This window comes from Euwallacea similis, unplaced genomic scaffold (genome assembly GCF_039881205.1).
Source record: "Euwallacea similis isolate ESF13 unplaced genomic scaffold, ESF131.1 scaffold_55, whole genome shotgun sequence".
Lineage (NCBI taxonomy): Eukaryota > Metazoa > Arthropoda > Insecta > Coleoptera > Curculionidae > Euwallacea > Euwallacea similis.
The window spans coordinates 157,617-173,189 of NW_027098680.1; the positions used below are offsets into that span (position 1 = coordinate 157,617).

General features: G+C 33.6%; 1 pseudogene; it reads right to left on the minus strand.

Annotated features, from left to right (window-relative positions):
- Nucleotides 1-6,939: 6,939 nt before the first annotated feature.
- LOC136418990 (DENN domain-containing protein 5A-like) lies at nucleotides 6,940-12,260 on the minus strand (annotated as a pseudogene).
- Nucleotides 12,261-15,573: the final 3,313 nt, after the last annotated feature.

The window sequence follows — 15,573 nt, forward strand, 5'->3', positions numbered from 1 at the left end:
ATGTTAAACACCAAGGTTGAATTATATTTCTGATGAATGTGAAATGAATGTTTTAAAAAATATTAAAACTTTATTCATTAGAGCGATACAAGATTCTTTTAGATAACTACATCTAGTTTGAATGCCAACTTATAACTAACTGTTGGTTTACATGGTTTCGCCTTTTATATTAATTAGTTGCTGATATGGCCAAACTTAGTATTCGTCATTTTGGCACGTACAATAGATGATGAATCATAGCTAAATCTTACAATGTAAGGTGAAATAGCCATATAACTCCTCCCTCCTTAAGACTGAGAAAAGGTGGTTAACTTTTCGAGGGGTTGTAGTTCTATGCCTATTTGTACAGGTTTTTTAGTTACTTTAGACTTACGGTAATAATTATAACCATAATAAAGAATGATGCAAATAATTACTAGAACAACAATAATTATTAGTGTTGTAGAAATGCTTGTGTTGATAACATCGAATTTCTTTAAAGAGTTTGTTTTAAGATTTTGAACGATTTCTAAATCATTGCGAATGTCATCTAGGTGTAAACTTTCTAGTACCAAAGGTTTAATATCATGTATTAAAGTTGTATTCAGTGTAAGTGCTGGCAACTTTAATCGTAGATTTACTGTTTGTGGTTTCTGTGATTCGTACAATCGATTATTTGTTTCAACGGTACATTCTGATGGTAAGACGAGGGATGGTTTTGTTATTGTTTCAACCGTCGTCTGTTGTGGACATTTAAATTGAAGAATTTGTTGTTCTTGTGGGATTATTATTAAAGAATTGTCTTCTAATTGTGTAACTGAAATCTTACTTATGTTGACAGGAATTAGTGGACAATGATTAGTTAAATTTATCGTCTCAAATATACAGGGTTCATTTGAGTTTAATAAATTTTCTGAACATAAATAGAAATTTTCTGTCTTGGGGCATCTTTCTTTTAGTTAATTTTTTCACAATTGTCTGTGTGTTACTAATGTCTTGATTTAGTGTATCTTGATTTTCTCTTAGGATTTTGATATAATTATCATATCGTTCACCATCATCAGCATCAAGGGTACCAAATAAGTATTTATGAGCTTTTCCGACAATATTAAGTAAACCGCGTCTAACTCTCATAGGGGTAGTGTAGTGTTGTATAAAAGCCTTGATAGAATCTGTTTGTCTTAATAAGTTAGTCGTTCTAACGAGTAATTGTTGATATGATGGGATATTAAGATTTTGTATTGTTGTGTTGACTTGTAATAAGGTTTTTTCTATCGTTTGAATACAATTACGCATGTTTGTAAGGTTTACGTGATAATAAACATGATGATAATTTGTTATCGCGTAACTCTGACCTTGATATATTGGTAATAATGGGTTTTTGAGTTCTTCTATCGTATACTGGGCTTTGACCAGCAGAGGAATTAGGAATATGAGGAACATCTGAAAACAAAACACAGGTCTTAATATCTTTTGGATGTCTTTGGTTGACAAAAGTAGTTTGTTTATATTTTGGTTCTATTTTCTGTGTTAATTTTTTAGGTGTTTTTAGTAATTGTTGTGTTCCTTCTGGTATTTCAGGGTCATTTTTATAAGTTCTATTTAATTGTGATAATTTCATAGCTTTTTTAATGTTTAATTTAGTATTGATATGATTATTTAATTCCTGCAATACTTCATTTATTTCATGTATATAATTTGTTTGTAATTGGTTCAAATCTTTTTCAAAATTTAACTGATAATTTAAGTTTCCTTTAAGAACTTGGAATGGGGTATATTCGTGAGACGTATGAATACTGTTATTATAATTTAATACAGCTAAGTCAACTAATTCTTGAATCGTTTTTGACTTATGATATTGTTTTAATGCTGCTAAGCTTTCTTGTAAGGTTGAATGAAATCTTTCGATGGGAGAGTTTGAATTTGGGTTGTACGGCGTGGTAAAATGTAATTCTATTTGGTAAGTTTGACATAGTTCTTGTACCATTGCATTTTTAAAAGAAGGTGCATTATCCGTTGTAATTTTACTTGGCGTTCCATGATGTGCAAATAATTTTATCAAACTTTGACATACTTCAACAGCATTTTCATTAATTGGGTATACTGCTGCGAACTTGGAAAAATTATCAAGAATTGTGAGAAACTTCTGTTTTGCAATTGAGTATGTATCCATGTAAATATGTTCAAACGGTTTTGTTCCTGTTGGTGTTGGTTTAAATATTATTTTATGGGGGTGTCTTTCATATTTTACCTTTTGACATATTTCACATGTACTGATATAATTTATCACATCTTTTTCTAGACTTGGCCAATAATATCTTTGTTTAATGTTGGCAATATTTTCGGTTATTCCTCTATGGGATGTTTTTGTTGTATGATATCTCTCTATGATTTCTTTTTGTTCGTCTAATTCTATTATATCCTCTAGTAATAAATTTGAAATGAATAGTTGGTATGTGTTATTTTTAAATGTCATTTGGAAAATTCGTAATATTAAGGGTTCTAGTTCTTTATCAGGGAAATGCATACAATACAGGTTGGGTGGCAAGTACTCTGTTATTAATGTTTGGATTTCTTCCGTTATAGGTTCTTTGTTGATAAACATGAATATTCTTCTCTTTGTATTAAATAATTGTTTGGTTTGTACGTAAGGATGGTCTTTATTTGTCCATTTAAAGATTATCTGGTTTTTATAAGAATTAACACTTTTATTAACATAGGGTGCTCCTAATATAGGGTTTTCATTTGCTGAATGTATCGTAATTGTCTCGGAGTCTTTTGTTGATACTTTTTGTTCTTTTAATTGCTTACTTGTTGATGGTTGATTATCTTTAATTTCTTCTTTCTCTTTTGGTGGTTTAATTTGAATATCGGATATTACGTTAATTTTTTGTTTTGGAAAGACTTTCTTTGGTTTATCAAATAATTCTTCTTGCGAATCAAAGAAATACTTGATTTTGTCAAGCCATAAATATTGGTCTTCAGAATTATTTTCTTTTTCTTTTTCGCACATTGCTGACATGTGAGTTAATGGTGGTTGAACTTCAATAGGGTTTATTTCCTGATCAATTTCTCTTGGAGGTCTTGATAATGCATCAGCATTAGCATTTTGGGTTCCTTTTTTATAGTGTATTGTATAATCATATTCTTGAATCTTTAATCTCCATCGTACTAATTTTGAATTTGGTTCTTTAATTGAGAAGAGCCATTGTAATGGTTTGTGATCGGTTACGATAATAAATTTCCTTCCGAATAGGTATGGTCGAAAATATTTCGTTGCCCATACTATTGCTAATAATTCTTTTTCTATTGTGGAATAATTACTTTCTGTAGTACTTAAAGTTCTGCTTCCATAGGCAATTGGTAAATCACTTCCTACTGTTCCCTGTGATAATACTGCACCTATTGCATAGTTTGATGCGTCTGTTGTCAATATAAATGGTTTTGAAAAATCTGGGTATTGTAGCAAAGGACTGTTTGTTAGAATATTTTTACATAGGTTAAAAGATTCGATAAATGCTTTGTTATGAATTATTTTTGTATTTTTCTTTAGACAATTAGTCATTGGCTTTGTTATTTTTGCAAGATTTTTTATAAACTTTCGATAATAACCAATTAATCCAAGGAATGATTTTATTTCTTTTTGTGTACTTGGTAATTTGAAATTTTTTATTGCTTCTATTTTCTTTTTATTTGGTTTGATACCTTCGGGTGTTATTATGTGTCCAAGAAATTCAACATCTTTCTTTAAGAATTCACATTTGTCTAACTGAATTTTCATATTGTACTCAATTAAACGGTTGAGAACTGTTTTTAGTGAATTTAAATGTTCTTGAAGACTTGTTGAATATATTACAATATCGTCCATATAAACAAGACATATTTTTCCTTGTAAACCACGGAGAATATTATCCATTGCTCTTTGAAAAGTCGCTGGTGCGTTCTTTAAACCAAAGGGCATACGATTAAATTCATAATGTCCATTTTCAACGTTAAAAGCTGTTTTTGCTTTACTTTTAGGGTCCATTTCAATTTGATGAAAGCTGCTGGCTAAATCTAATGTCGTAAAATATTGACTTCTTCCTAATTTGTCTAATATATCTGTAATGTTTGGTAATGGGTATTTATCGTCGATAGTTTTTTCGTTAAGTTTCCTATAATCTACCACTAGTCTCCATTTCTGTTTTCCTGAAGCATCTAGTTTTTTTGATACTATCCAAATTGGAGAACTCCACGGGGAGTTTGATGGTACTATTATTTTGTCATTCAACATTTGTGTGATCTGTTTCTGTACTTCTTCTTTATGAACATAGGGATATCTATAACTTTTAGTATGGACGGGAATTTCATCTGTGGTTGAAATTACATGTTTAACATTATTTGAGAAGGTTAGAGGATCTTTAGGTTTGTGCAACACCTTTTGGCATGATTTAATTACTTGAAATAAACCTTTTATTTCTTCTTTATTTAAATGATCGTATCTGATTAGTTGTGATATTTCTATATCATTAATTTTATCTTCTTCCTTTAATATTAAATTCTGTTTATTTTTGTTTTCTTCAAAATCAATTATTTCATAATTATTGATTTCAATCGGTTCCATTGGTAGATGATCTTGTGAGTTACATTGTAATGCAATGCTTTTTTCAGAGTGATTAGTGATATCAATGTTGTAGCGATTATTTTTTATTTGTACTAGAGTTGTTGGATATTCAATTGTTTCGTCTTGAAATTGAGGTATTATCCAATTGGTATTATTAGGTAAACTTGTTTTGAATGAAACTTGTTTAATTGTTTTGCTTGGGATCTCTATTCGAAATTCATCAAAGTTAGTTCTAAATTTGAAAGGTATTTTTAAATATTCATTTTTTAATTGTTTATTTTTCAAATCGATAGTTAATTTCAAATTTCTCATGTCTTTTATTCCTAATATGCCATCGTAATAGTCATGAAAGGGATAAAGTATGAACTCTATTGGGTTAGATATTCCATAACAAGATAGTATTGGGATTTTTGCTTTTGCGTTTGTTTTTCTTGATCCTGTGCAAGTGTATAATGTACTAGTATAAGGAATTATAGTTTCAGGGTAGAATGTTTCAACAATTGAAGGGCGTAATATTGATGAGTGTGAACCAGTGTCAATTAATAGGCGTATTTGGTGTGGTAATTCAATATATGGTAATTGATTTGCTGGTTTTGTTTTTAAGTGTGAGGTTTTGACTGAGAGGCTATCATATAAAAATTTTCATCTTGTTGTATTTGAAAGTTTTCATTCTGATTTCCTGCAATTTCTATATTTTCTTCAAATCCTGCATCATCATCTGGTAAAAAATCTATCTCATCAGGATAAGAATTGCTTTCTTGATTATTTTCTATATGGGTCAATTCTTGAAAAGTAAATTTGGGGTTTCGAGATTGATTTTGAAAAGTTTGTTTTTGAAATTGTTTGTTTTGTGGTCTATTTAATGGAATATTTTGTGTTGGAGGTATAGTGCTTACTCCAGACATAGGTTGAGGTTGTGAGTTTCTTATTTGTGTTGGGAATGGTTTTTGGAAGTATGATTTGTTGAGTGGATTAGGCAATTGATACTGAGATCGAAATTGTGGGGTTTGATACTGAGGTTTAAATTGTGGGTTTTGATACTGGGGTTTAAATTGTGGTTTTACATTGTGTGATAATGTAAATGGAGGAGGTTTAGGTCTTTGTCTTACGTATGATTGTTCAGATTGTACAGTTTTAAACTTATTCTGTGTATTTTGTAGATAATGATTTTTGAAATTGTTTTGACTTGTTAATATTTCATAATTATTAATTATGTCGATTGCATGATCCAAATCTTGAGGATTTTGAACGATTAACAATGTTCGCAATTCATTTGAAATGTTTGATAATAGGTTTTGAGTAGCAGTTAACTCATTTTGTGAAATTAATATTGCACGGGCTTCGATGTTATTAACCTCTGTACATATTTTTGTGTTAATCTGAGTTACTAACGCTTTTAACTTCAAAATGTAGTCTTGTGTCGACTCATTCTTTCTAGTTAAAAATATTAGTTGTTGTTGGAGATTTGCTCTTGTGAGTGGGTCATTGAATTTTTGTTTGAGAGCTATTTTAATTTCATTCCAATGTGTTAAATTTGGTCTTGTTAAGAGGAAATCTTCAGCTTCTCCAATTATTTTTGATTTAATAGCTAAGTTTACATATTCTTGTTGCGAAGGGTCTGCATTATAGTATCTAGCATGAAAAATATTTATTTGATTTATAAACGTTTCTAACTTTGCGGGTGTTCCGTCGAAAGTTTTTAATAGACTAACTGTTGACCTTAATGCATCAGCCATTTTTCTTCTATTATCTAAGTTTATTTGAAGTTCTTCTTGATCTTCGTTATTTATTTCACTCTTTTTAAGTGTTATTGATTTGGGATATGTAATATCACCTAATAGTTCCTTTTTGAACTTTTTCATAAACAATGTTATTTTTACTTAACTAACAGGTTATCCAACTATAAGAGAATAGATCGAAACTTACAGTAAATTCTATCTCTAGTCTCGTGCCTGTATCAAGTAACTGTGATGAAGGAGAGATAAACTATCCAAAGCACCAATAGCTGCTTGTAGTGGACGCTAGCTATGCCAATTCGTCCGATACTGGAACTCAGCGATTGAATCCAGGAGGTTACAAGTTGCTGTAGTTATCACTTCTTTCTTAACTGTTAACACAGAAGAAGGTCGTCACAGTGTCGTAGAGTGGAAGAATGAACGATTCAACTTCACTATCTCGAATGATCACTTAATGAAAACACTTCCGAAAGAATCCGAACGACTGCGCCAATTATATTTCTGATCGTGAAATGAATGTTTTAAAAAATATTAAAACTTTATTCATTAGAGCGATACAAGATTCTTTTAGATAACTACATCTAGTTTGAATGCCAACTTATAACTAACTGTTGGTTTACATGGTTTCGCCTTTTATATTAATTAGTTGCTGATATGGCCAAACTTAGTATTCGTCATTTTGGCACGTACAATAGATGATGAATCATAGCTAAATCTTACAATGTAAGGTGAAATAGCCATATAACTGTTGTGCAGGACTTAAATTATGGGCCTTAACAATGACTCGAAATTTAAGTCCCGAATCGCGCAAAGTTGAGGGATCTAAGACGTGAGGGTCTCGAGTACTTCACAACCGTGGTGTAAATATATACGATTTTTTGCACTATCAATTTTAACTAGATTTCATAAAATTGTAGTAAACCGAAACACACAAAGGCAATGTGTCTTGAATCATAATTTCAAGGACTTCAACATTTCATTTGACATTAATCTCTATGGCAACTATAGATAAAACAGCAAAGGATGATTTAACTTCTTATTCATCTGGTTTAGAAAAAATGGGAGAAAATGTACGTGCTTCACGTTTTCTCAATTCAACACGCCTAACAATGGTGTCTTTTAAAGCTTGTAGTGGAAAATACATTTGTTAATACAATAAAATAAGTCGTAAATGATAAATAAAAATTTCTACTCAATAATACGAATATCAAATTATTCAATCTCAGCGGTAAAGAAATATCAACGCAATAAATCGATATATTTGTACTAGGAAGTGGTTGAGCACGGTGCTTCAGTGTCAAATATTCCACATGTTGAAAAATACTAAAGCTAGCCATGAAATAAGAATGATCGAAAACTAATTGGAAACACAACTCTCACATATTACCATAATAAAAAATATAACAATAACCTTTTATCGACCGAAAATATACACAGAATACTGCGTTTTCTACGAAAAAATAATAGAGTTACTAGCTTAATTATATTATATAATATCAGACCGGGAAAACTTCAATCCCAAGACTAGAGAAACCTACACTGGTTCATCACAATTAATGATTATAAAAAAATATAATTTCTATTGATAAAATACACGGTAACACAGCATAAAGTGAGTAAAGGCCCTCACACTTCAGACCTAATAACTATTCACAGAACTTTCTAAATTTTAAGTAAAACGGGAAGAACATCGATTTTTCTTATCCTTAAATGTGGGCCGAAGGGGAGGTGATGCCATGGGTAACTGAGTTTTCTAAGACTACATCTAACTCATCTAGAGGAGCCAATATTTGAGTCAGAAACGTTTGTAGCGCGCGTTTACGCAGAAACGAGTTTTCTTCGTACATTTCTTGGGTGGCTGCAGGATGACAGCGGAATTAGCATTCTGTGCAATAGATGCTCTCTGCAATCAAATCGAAAAATCTAATAATCTTCCTCGGCTCTCGAAAAGTATCTCTATGTAAGCTCTATGTAGAATATGATTTTTTTAATTGTTTACTTTTGTTTACAATGGAATGAACTAATAATCGGGTGTTTTTTTGTTCAAAAAACTCGTTGGATACGGCGCTTATTTTTTTCTCTTTTTGAGGCGCGTTCCTCTACGTAAAACAACATGCACAACTGGACTTCAAATTATCCAGGAAACACTCAATTTTGATCAATTTTTTTGCCGAATTGTAAATTTCCAAAGCTGAGCAGACCACCTTCAAGATTATTTTTAATTTAGGGCCGCTCGATCGAATATCGATTTTTCAACACAAACAAATCGACACGTAGTTTTGCGATAATACGTCATCCGAAAGTGACGCTTTGGATTAAGAAGGTTCTGGAAACAAAAGAATAACACTTTCGCTGTCAGCGTTAATGGCGTCTTCGTGTTGCTTCCTGCGTAGCTCGAGAAAATGATGAAATTTCGGTTGAAAATGTGCAAAAAATTTGGAAAAATTCGTGCAGACTTGAAGGTTAATTAAATAGAAATGTAATGAATGCTTGTACGGGATTGTGTTTGATTGAAAACGGGTAAAAATCGCACGTTTAAAATTCGATTTTATTCGACAATGCCGGGAATATCATCTCGTTTGCATTCGGGTTTCCGAAGCCGTACGATTGCTGAGTAGCATACTTGGAAGAAGCTCAAATTGAATTGAAGTAAAAGTTTTGGTGACCGAAAAGAAAAAAGCCATAGGCGGACGTGAAACCGGGCAGTGTAGTGCGTGCTGTATCGAAAGTAAATAGTAACTGAAATCTCTCTTCTGAGTATCTGCGGAATGACAGTTTTTCTTGACAAGACTCCAAGCAGATCATAATTCCAGAAGGATTATTTGCGGTAAGTGACCGATGTTTGATTATTGAGCCTATTTTAAGCTTCGCTTAATATCATTTTCTGTCTTGATGACCACTCTAAGTGATGTTTCTTACTATTTATATGGCTTTCTTTAAGCATACACACGTTATGTATTATTTCGTTTCGCGTATCGTTTCCATAACTAGACCGCTGAACTGTTCTCTCGCAAAAAAGAGTGTAAAGTTATTATCATTCGTCCTATGATTCGTATCTTTGCAAAAGATATCGATTCTTAGATGATTTAGCCCAGTGGTAGCACGACAAATAAGATATTCGAAATACAGGATAAGCTGATCATCGAGTTAGCTCGAAACGAAAATTGTTTAGCGATATCCTTTTTAGTTTCCCAGATACAGCATCATTTTGGTCCCTAATTTTTGCGATTTTTTTGTACCGAAAATGAAGGTACAAAAAGTGCTCTTCCGCCGCATCAAACCGTTACGTCTTAGCTAGGAATTGGAACTGCCACTATAGGGCCAACGGAATCTGTCAAGGACAATTTAAATGCCGACGAAGTATATTACAGGCAGTTCCAATGCCGACCAGGTTCATTGCGGGGATTTCCAACACCGACAAGGCATGGTATGGGAAATTCCCATGCCTCAACTAATGCCCACCAGGGTCGTACCCCAGGGGTATGACAATCTTAAAGATAACTTCTACTATCTAACCCGTATCCAACGTAAAAGTAACACTTATCTACAAGGAACGCGATCCTACATATTCATGACGTAGTGAGTGAAAGTGGAGGGGAGCATTTAATTGTCGCTTTGTAAGTCATTTCGAGATAATAGGGATAGGAAGTTTTCAAATTGACACACCCTGAGTGCACCACTTACCGCACTCCTAAGCAAATAAACAGCTGGAATTTCCCGTCTTTTCCCAAATTTTTGCTTGTGTGCCTGATCTCATCGAGGAGATGACAGTAGCATCTCCAAACTGCGACGGTTTCTTGATGATTTCGTTCCAAACTGGCGGTTTTGTTGCCGGAAAGTTCATCCATCAGGTTTTGCTCGAATTGATCTTTCACACGCACTAATACATCAAAGGCTAAATTATTAGGTACTTGAAGTTTAACACAAACAACATTTACACGGAGAGAACACTTATCATATTTTTCTAAATTATACACCCCTTTCTTTCACTCACCAAAATAATCCCACAGATAGTTCTTTCCAACAAACATCCTTGCCGATTTGAATCCCAAAAGAAAAACATTCTCGAGACATTGGACTAGGCCATCTTCACTGCACAAGAGAGCAGTAAGGGTCGTGTGTCTTTCGGAATTCCTGGTGTATCTCCATTTGACAATGTTATTAACGCAGTCTCCTAAGCATTCGTGAAATACAGGAGTGAAAAGGCAAGATTTACGGAATTCAAATTTAAACGATTATTTAACGGCCAAGAGTTTATGTTTCATTCCGTTAAATGATAGTGATGAACTTGTTTGATGTCTTCTTTGTTAATCAAAACGTACAATATGGGGTTAAAATCACAAATCACAAATGAAGAAAGAAAATAAATGTTATTACGAATGTTTGAAAACAAATTTGAAAATATTAGTCGACACAGCTATACAGAACCGACACCTGATAGAAAACCAGGGTAATGTTCCTCGTTATAATACTTACTTTACCAGGGAATAGTGTCGACTCTGTATATTCCTGTACGTATAAACTGTACTAACCCAACATGTACTGCAATTCGGAGGCCTTCAGCTCAGACCGGGGTGGTGAGGGGGCTGGAGATCGCGTTCTCGGTGTGCTTCTCCCAAGGCTACCGGTCGGTCTATTCTCCTCCTCTTCTTTTTTCGGGGACAGGAAATTGATTATCGACCAGGAGTCTTTCCGTTGAACCGTCGTTTACGCCTCTACCTAACCATCTACCACACGCAAACCTAAAAACAATGTAAGTCACAAAATATACAGTGCAATTCTAAGTACAAAAGTTTACATGGAAAAAAATGTACTATGAGGGAAAAATTGGATAGATTTGGATTTTAAAACTTACTTATAGGTATGTTCTGTCACATCATTCCTCACCAACACATAGTCCACCGTCCACTTTGCATACAATCCGGAATTATCATGTCCAATCCTCAAAGTAGTCAAAACTCCCAAATTCCTGTTTCTATACTCGAAACTGTATATATTTTTGGGAACTTGAATTCTCTGAGTTTCTGACAATGTCCCGGACAAAACCAACCATACATTTGCCTACGTGTAGGCTCCTTTCTTATTGGGAACTATCATGACGTTATAAGGTATCACAGTCGTCGGGTACGTACTGGTAAAACAAAAATAATCCACTGCATTCAGAGAGAGCAAGTGGTATAAAAATTGCTCCTTTTCCTCTTCACATCGCACGAAAGCAGATCGCTTGTATAACTCTTTGAGAAGGCCCTGGTCCAGTAATAGTGCCCGTAAATGTTTGGACAGTTGTTTCTTTTCCAGGGCCAATCGAACCCAAGCTCTGGTAAATCCAATGCCCGTTTTCACGTCCGGCATTGCCTGGACGTTAGTTATATCAAAAAATATGCTATTGGGCAAGTCGGGAAAGTCGCTTTTAGTTCGGTCGCTTGCGGGGCTGTTCCAGCTTTCTAAACTTGTAGTTAACCGTGAAACGTCTGAAAATAAATATATATTATAACTAGTTTCCACAATCAAATACATATGTATATACCTCCTATTGTTTAGCCCTATATTAAATTAGAATAAACCATTAGTCGTAAAGATAGAGAGTCTGTTTATCATCTTGGCTGGAACGTAAAATGCAGAAAACGATTCACCTATCAATTTGTCCTAACATAAGTGTGAATAGAATGATTGAGGGTTGCGAGCGTGGGAAGAAGGTGGAATGGTGTGTGTTAATTCTTTTGAAGATAAACAGATGCACTCGGGGGTGACTCTGATGCATCTTTGGTATGGGGGGCATTCGATTCCCGAAAAGGATAGAATAAAGTTGTTTGAGAACACGCATGTGTATTTTATTAAAAATAAAACCTACCCGCTTTAACATATACTAAGTTCCAAGCGTTTATATTTAACTCCTGTCGATCTCTGACACACGTTAAAAAATCAGTTCTGGGAATGTACATTGCGTTACGAAGAGTGTCCCATTTTCGTTGTAATCTTGGGATATCTCTGTTATTAGCAAAGATAGAGGGATGCGGTTTTCGCGAACCAGTGTCACTTTTTAGTCAAACTAATGATGAGGTTGATAGAATCGATCCAGTTATCTTAGTTTTTGCACTACATGGCGTTTTTGAAAATATTCAAACTATAGGAGCCTCCCCTTATAGTTTGGATATGCATCAAGTTATTGAAAATATAAAAACATTGTCGGATAGAGATTTTTACGTAAAATCCAGTGGCATATTGGCATATTCAGATTTTATTTGTAATTCATACTTTTCGAGATATGCACCAAACTAGCGTTTTAATGGGACACCCTGTATATATACCTCTTCTGATTCCCCTAATTCTCCCCATTTCAAAAATACAAAAATCGATATGGTTATTTGAAAGAATAATGTCACAAATTCACGCTGTCTGCTAGAATAGTGACTAGAGGCAACCATATTTAAAGCAAAATAATTATTGACAATTATAATTGTCAATAATTATATTAACAGTCAAAATCTAACTAACAGTATACATTATGAAAGGACTCAACATATAATCTCGTTTTTACAACATAAATATATTACTAACAAAAACAAATTTGCCACTTTTTTTAACTGCATAATGATGTAAATTTAAGCAAATGTTCAAACTGAATTCCGTTCACGTCTTCGTCATATCCAAACATTTTTCATATAATTTGGATATTCTGTTTAAGGCGTTTAAAACCACTACCGGGTGTCTTTCTATGTAGGTATTGCAAAGCTTCCTCCACAGCAATGCGTAAACCATCCATATTTTCGTGCTGTCTTCGATAAATCCCGTTTTTTAAATACCCCCATAAAAAGAAACCTACGATAGATATATAAAATATATACAGGGTGTTTCAGAGTTGCGGTGACAAAAGCCTAGGGGAGATTCCTCTGACCAAAACAAGAAAAAGTTTATCATTTATCGCTTAGAAACGCATTTACCTATTTGAATAAAATTTTTACGGTTTATTAAAACAACTATTATACACCTGCTGGACCAGTTAGGTTTGATCCAGAATTTCTAGAAGCGTACCCGGCGAGCAAGTCGATTGTTTTTTTTGCAGGAAAACCTATTATCCCGTATTTTTTGCTTTTTTTATGTGATATTCAGATGACCCCAATAAAAATAGTACATTTTTATCTCTTGGCTTTTTTCGTGTCTTGCTTCGTTTTCGAGAAAAAATTACATTGCCATACCTCGCCATGTTCCTGAACTGAAAAAAACACAATTTTTTTAAATTAATAAGTGATGACATTATTACAACAAATGCTCAAATTGAAATTGCATTATAGTTTTCCCGTATGAAGTTATAGTGGGGTTATCTGAATATCATGTAAAACTTTTAAAAAAATACAGGGTTTCACAGGGTTCAGCTAGGTTTTCCTGCAAAAAAACAACCGACTTGTTCGCTGGGTACGCTCCTGGAAATTCTGGATCAAATCTAACTGGTCCAGCAGGTGTACAACAATTGTTTTAATAAACCGTAAAAATGTGATTCAAATAGGTAAATGCGTTTCTAAGCGATAAAAACTTTTTTTAAAACAACATCCTGTATCTGTATTTTATATATCTATCGTAGGTTTCTTTTTATGGGGGTATTTAAAAAACGGGATTTATCGAAGACAACACGAAAATACAGATGGTTTACGCATTGCTACAGAGGAAGCTTTGCAATACCTAGAAAGGGTTAAAAAAATGGCACATTTGTTTTTAGTAATAAATTCATGTTATAAAAATAAGATTATATGTTGAGTCCTTTTATAATGTACACTGTTAATTAGACTTTGACTGTTAATATAATTATTGACAATTATACTTGTCACTAATTATTTTGCTTTAAATATGGTTACCTCTAGTAACTATTCTAGCAGTGTCAATTTGTGACATTATTCTTTGAAATAACCATACCGAGTTTTGTATTTTTGGAATGGGGAGAATTCGGGGAACCAGAATAGGTATACATATACAGGGCATCTCATTAAAAACACAAGTTCGGTTCATATCTCGAAAAGTATGAATTACAAATAAAATCTGAATGTGCCACTGGATTTTATGTAAAAATCTCTATCCGACACTGTTTTTATATTTTCAATAGCTTGACGCACATTCAAACTATAGGGGGAGGCCCAAAATACAACATTTTCAAAAATGCCCTGTAGTGCAAAAATTAAAGACAGCTGGATCAATTCTGTCAACGTCAGTAGTAGGTGGGCTGTTATACCCCACACCCCAAAATACCACATTTACCAACTCAAATTTTCTAAATCCTCAGGTACCTACCTGTGGAAAATTACAGAAATTTATTCCAAATTTTTTTTTTTAATTTTCTCAAAAAGTTCTTTGCACAACATACGACGAGTGGGAGGAAGACTTTTAGGTGCATCTTTTATTAAAAAATAAAAAAGTATTTGATTTTCTTTATAAATTTTTTTAATTATCTTTGTACAATTTTTCTCAGTTAGCCGGTGGGTTTTGTTCATTTTGTGGTGGGCTTGGTGAGTTAGACGACATGTCAGATGACATGCCAGAATCCTCACCACTGCTGCAAGAATATAAAAGAAATTTTTGTTGTAATATACATTTTGGCTAAGAACCAATAAGGGTTCAAGTATAGAAGGTTGGAACAAAAAAGTGAAGCTACAGATATGACTTTCTGCAACTCTATCAAAAATAAGTTAGTTGTGAGGACTTACAGAATATTAACTTATATTATATAGTTAACATCTTGTTAGCAACTGTTATATTCTAATTACAGTTCATATTTTACCTGTTTGTTCTGAACATCCGGCAAAAGGCGGTTTTTGAAAGTGGTGAACCAAAAACGATGTCCATATATACACCAGGGCATCCGGAAACGCACGCTACACATGGTCGAATAAAAATCATTCTTGTGGCTGCGGCGGCAGGTAAATCCAAAACAGTCTCAACATTTTCGGTACGAAGAACGAACTCTTGTGTAGGGTGTGGCCAGGGTACAATTCGGATTACACTATGTTCGTCAATTTCTTGGATCGAAATATCTGCCTCCAAAGCGTGATTGTTACAACAATTAATTGATACACGATATTGTCTGTTTTGCCTGGCCATCTTGATCTGTGTGATATTTCTGGGGTTCAAAGATAACATAACCTTCAATTCACTGTTTAAGGCGTGCGCGCAATCAATCGCGTGGTAATATTGGAATGAAGAAAGACAACAGTTCACGAGATCTCCCAGACATAGCTTGATAGCTTCTTTCATAGATGGCGATCGCTG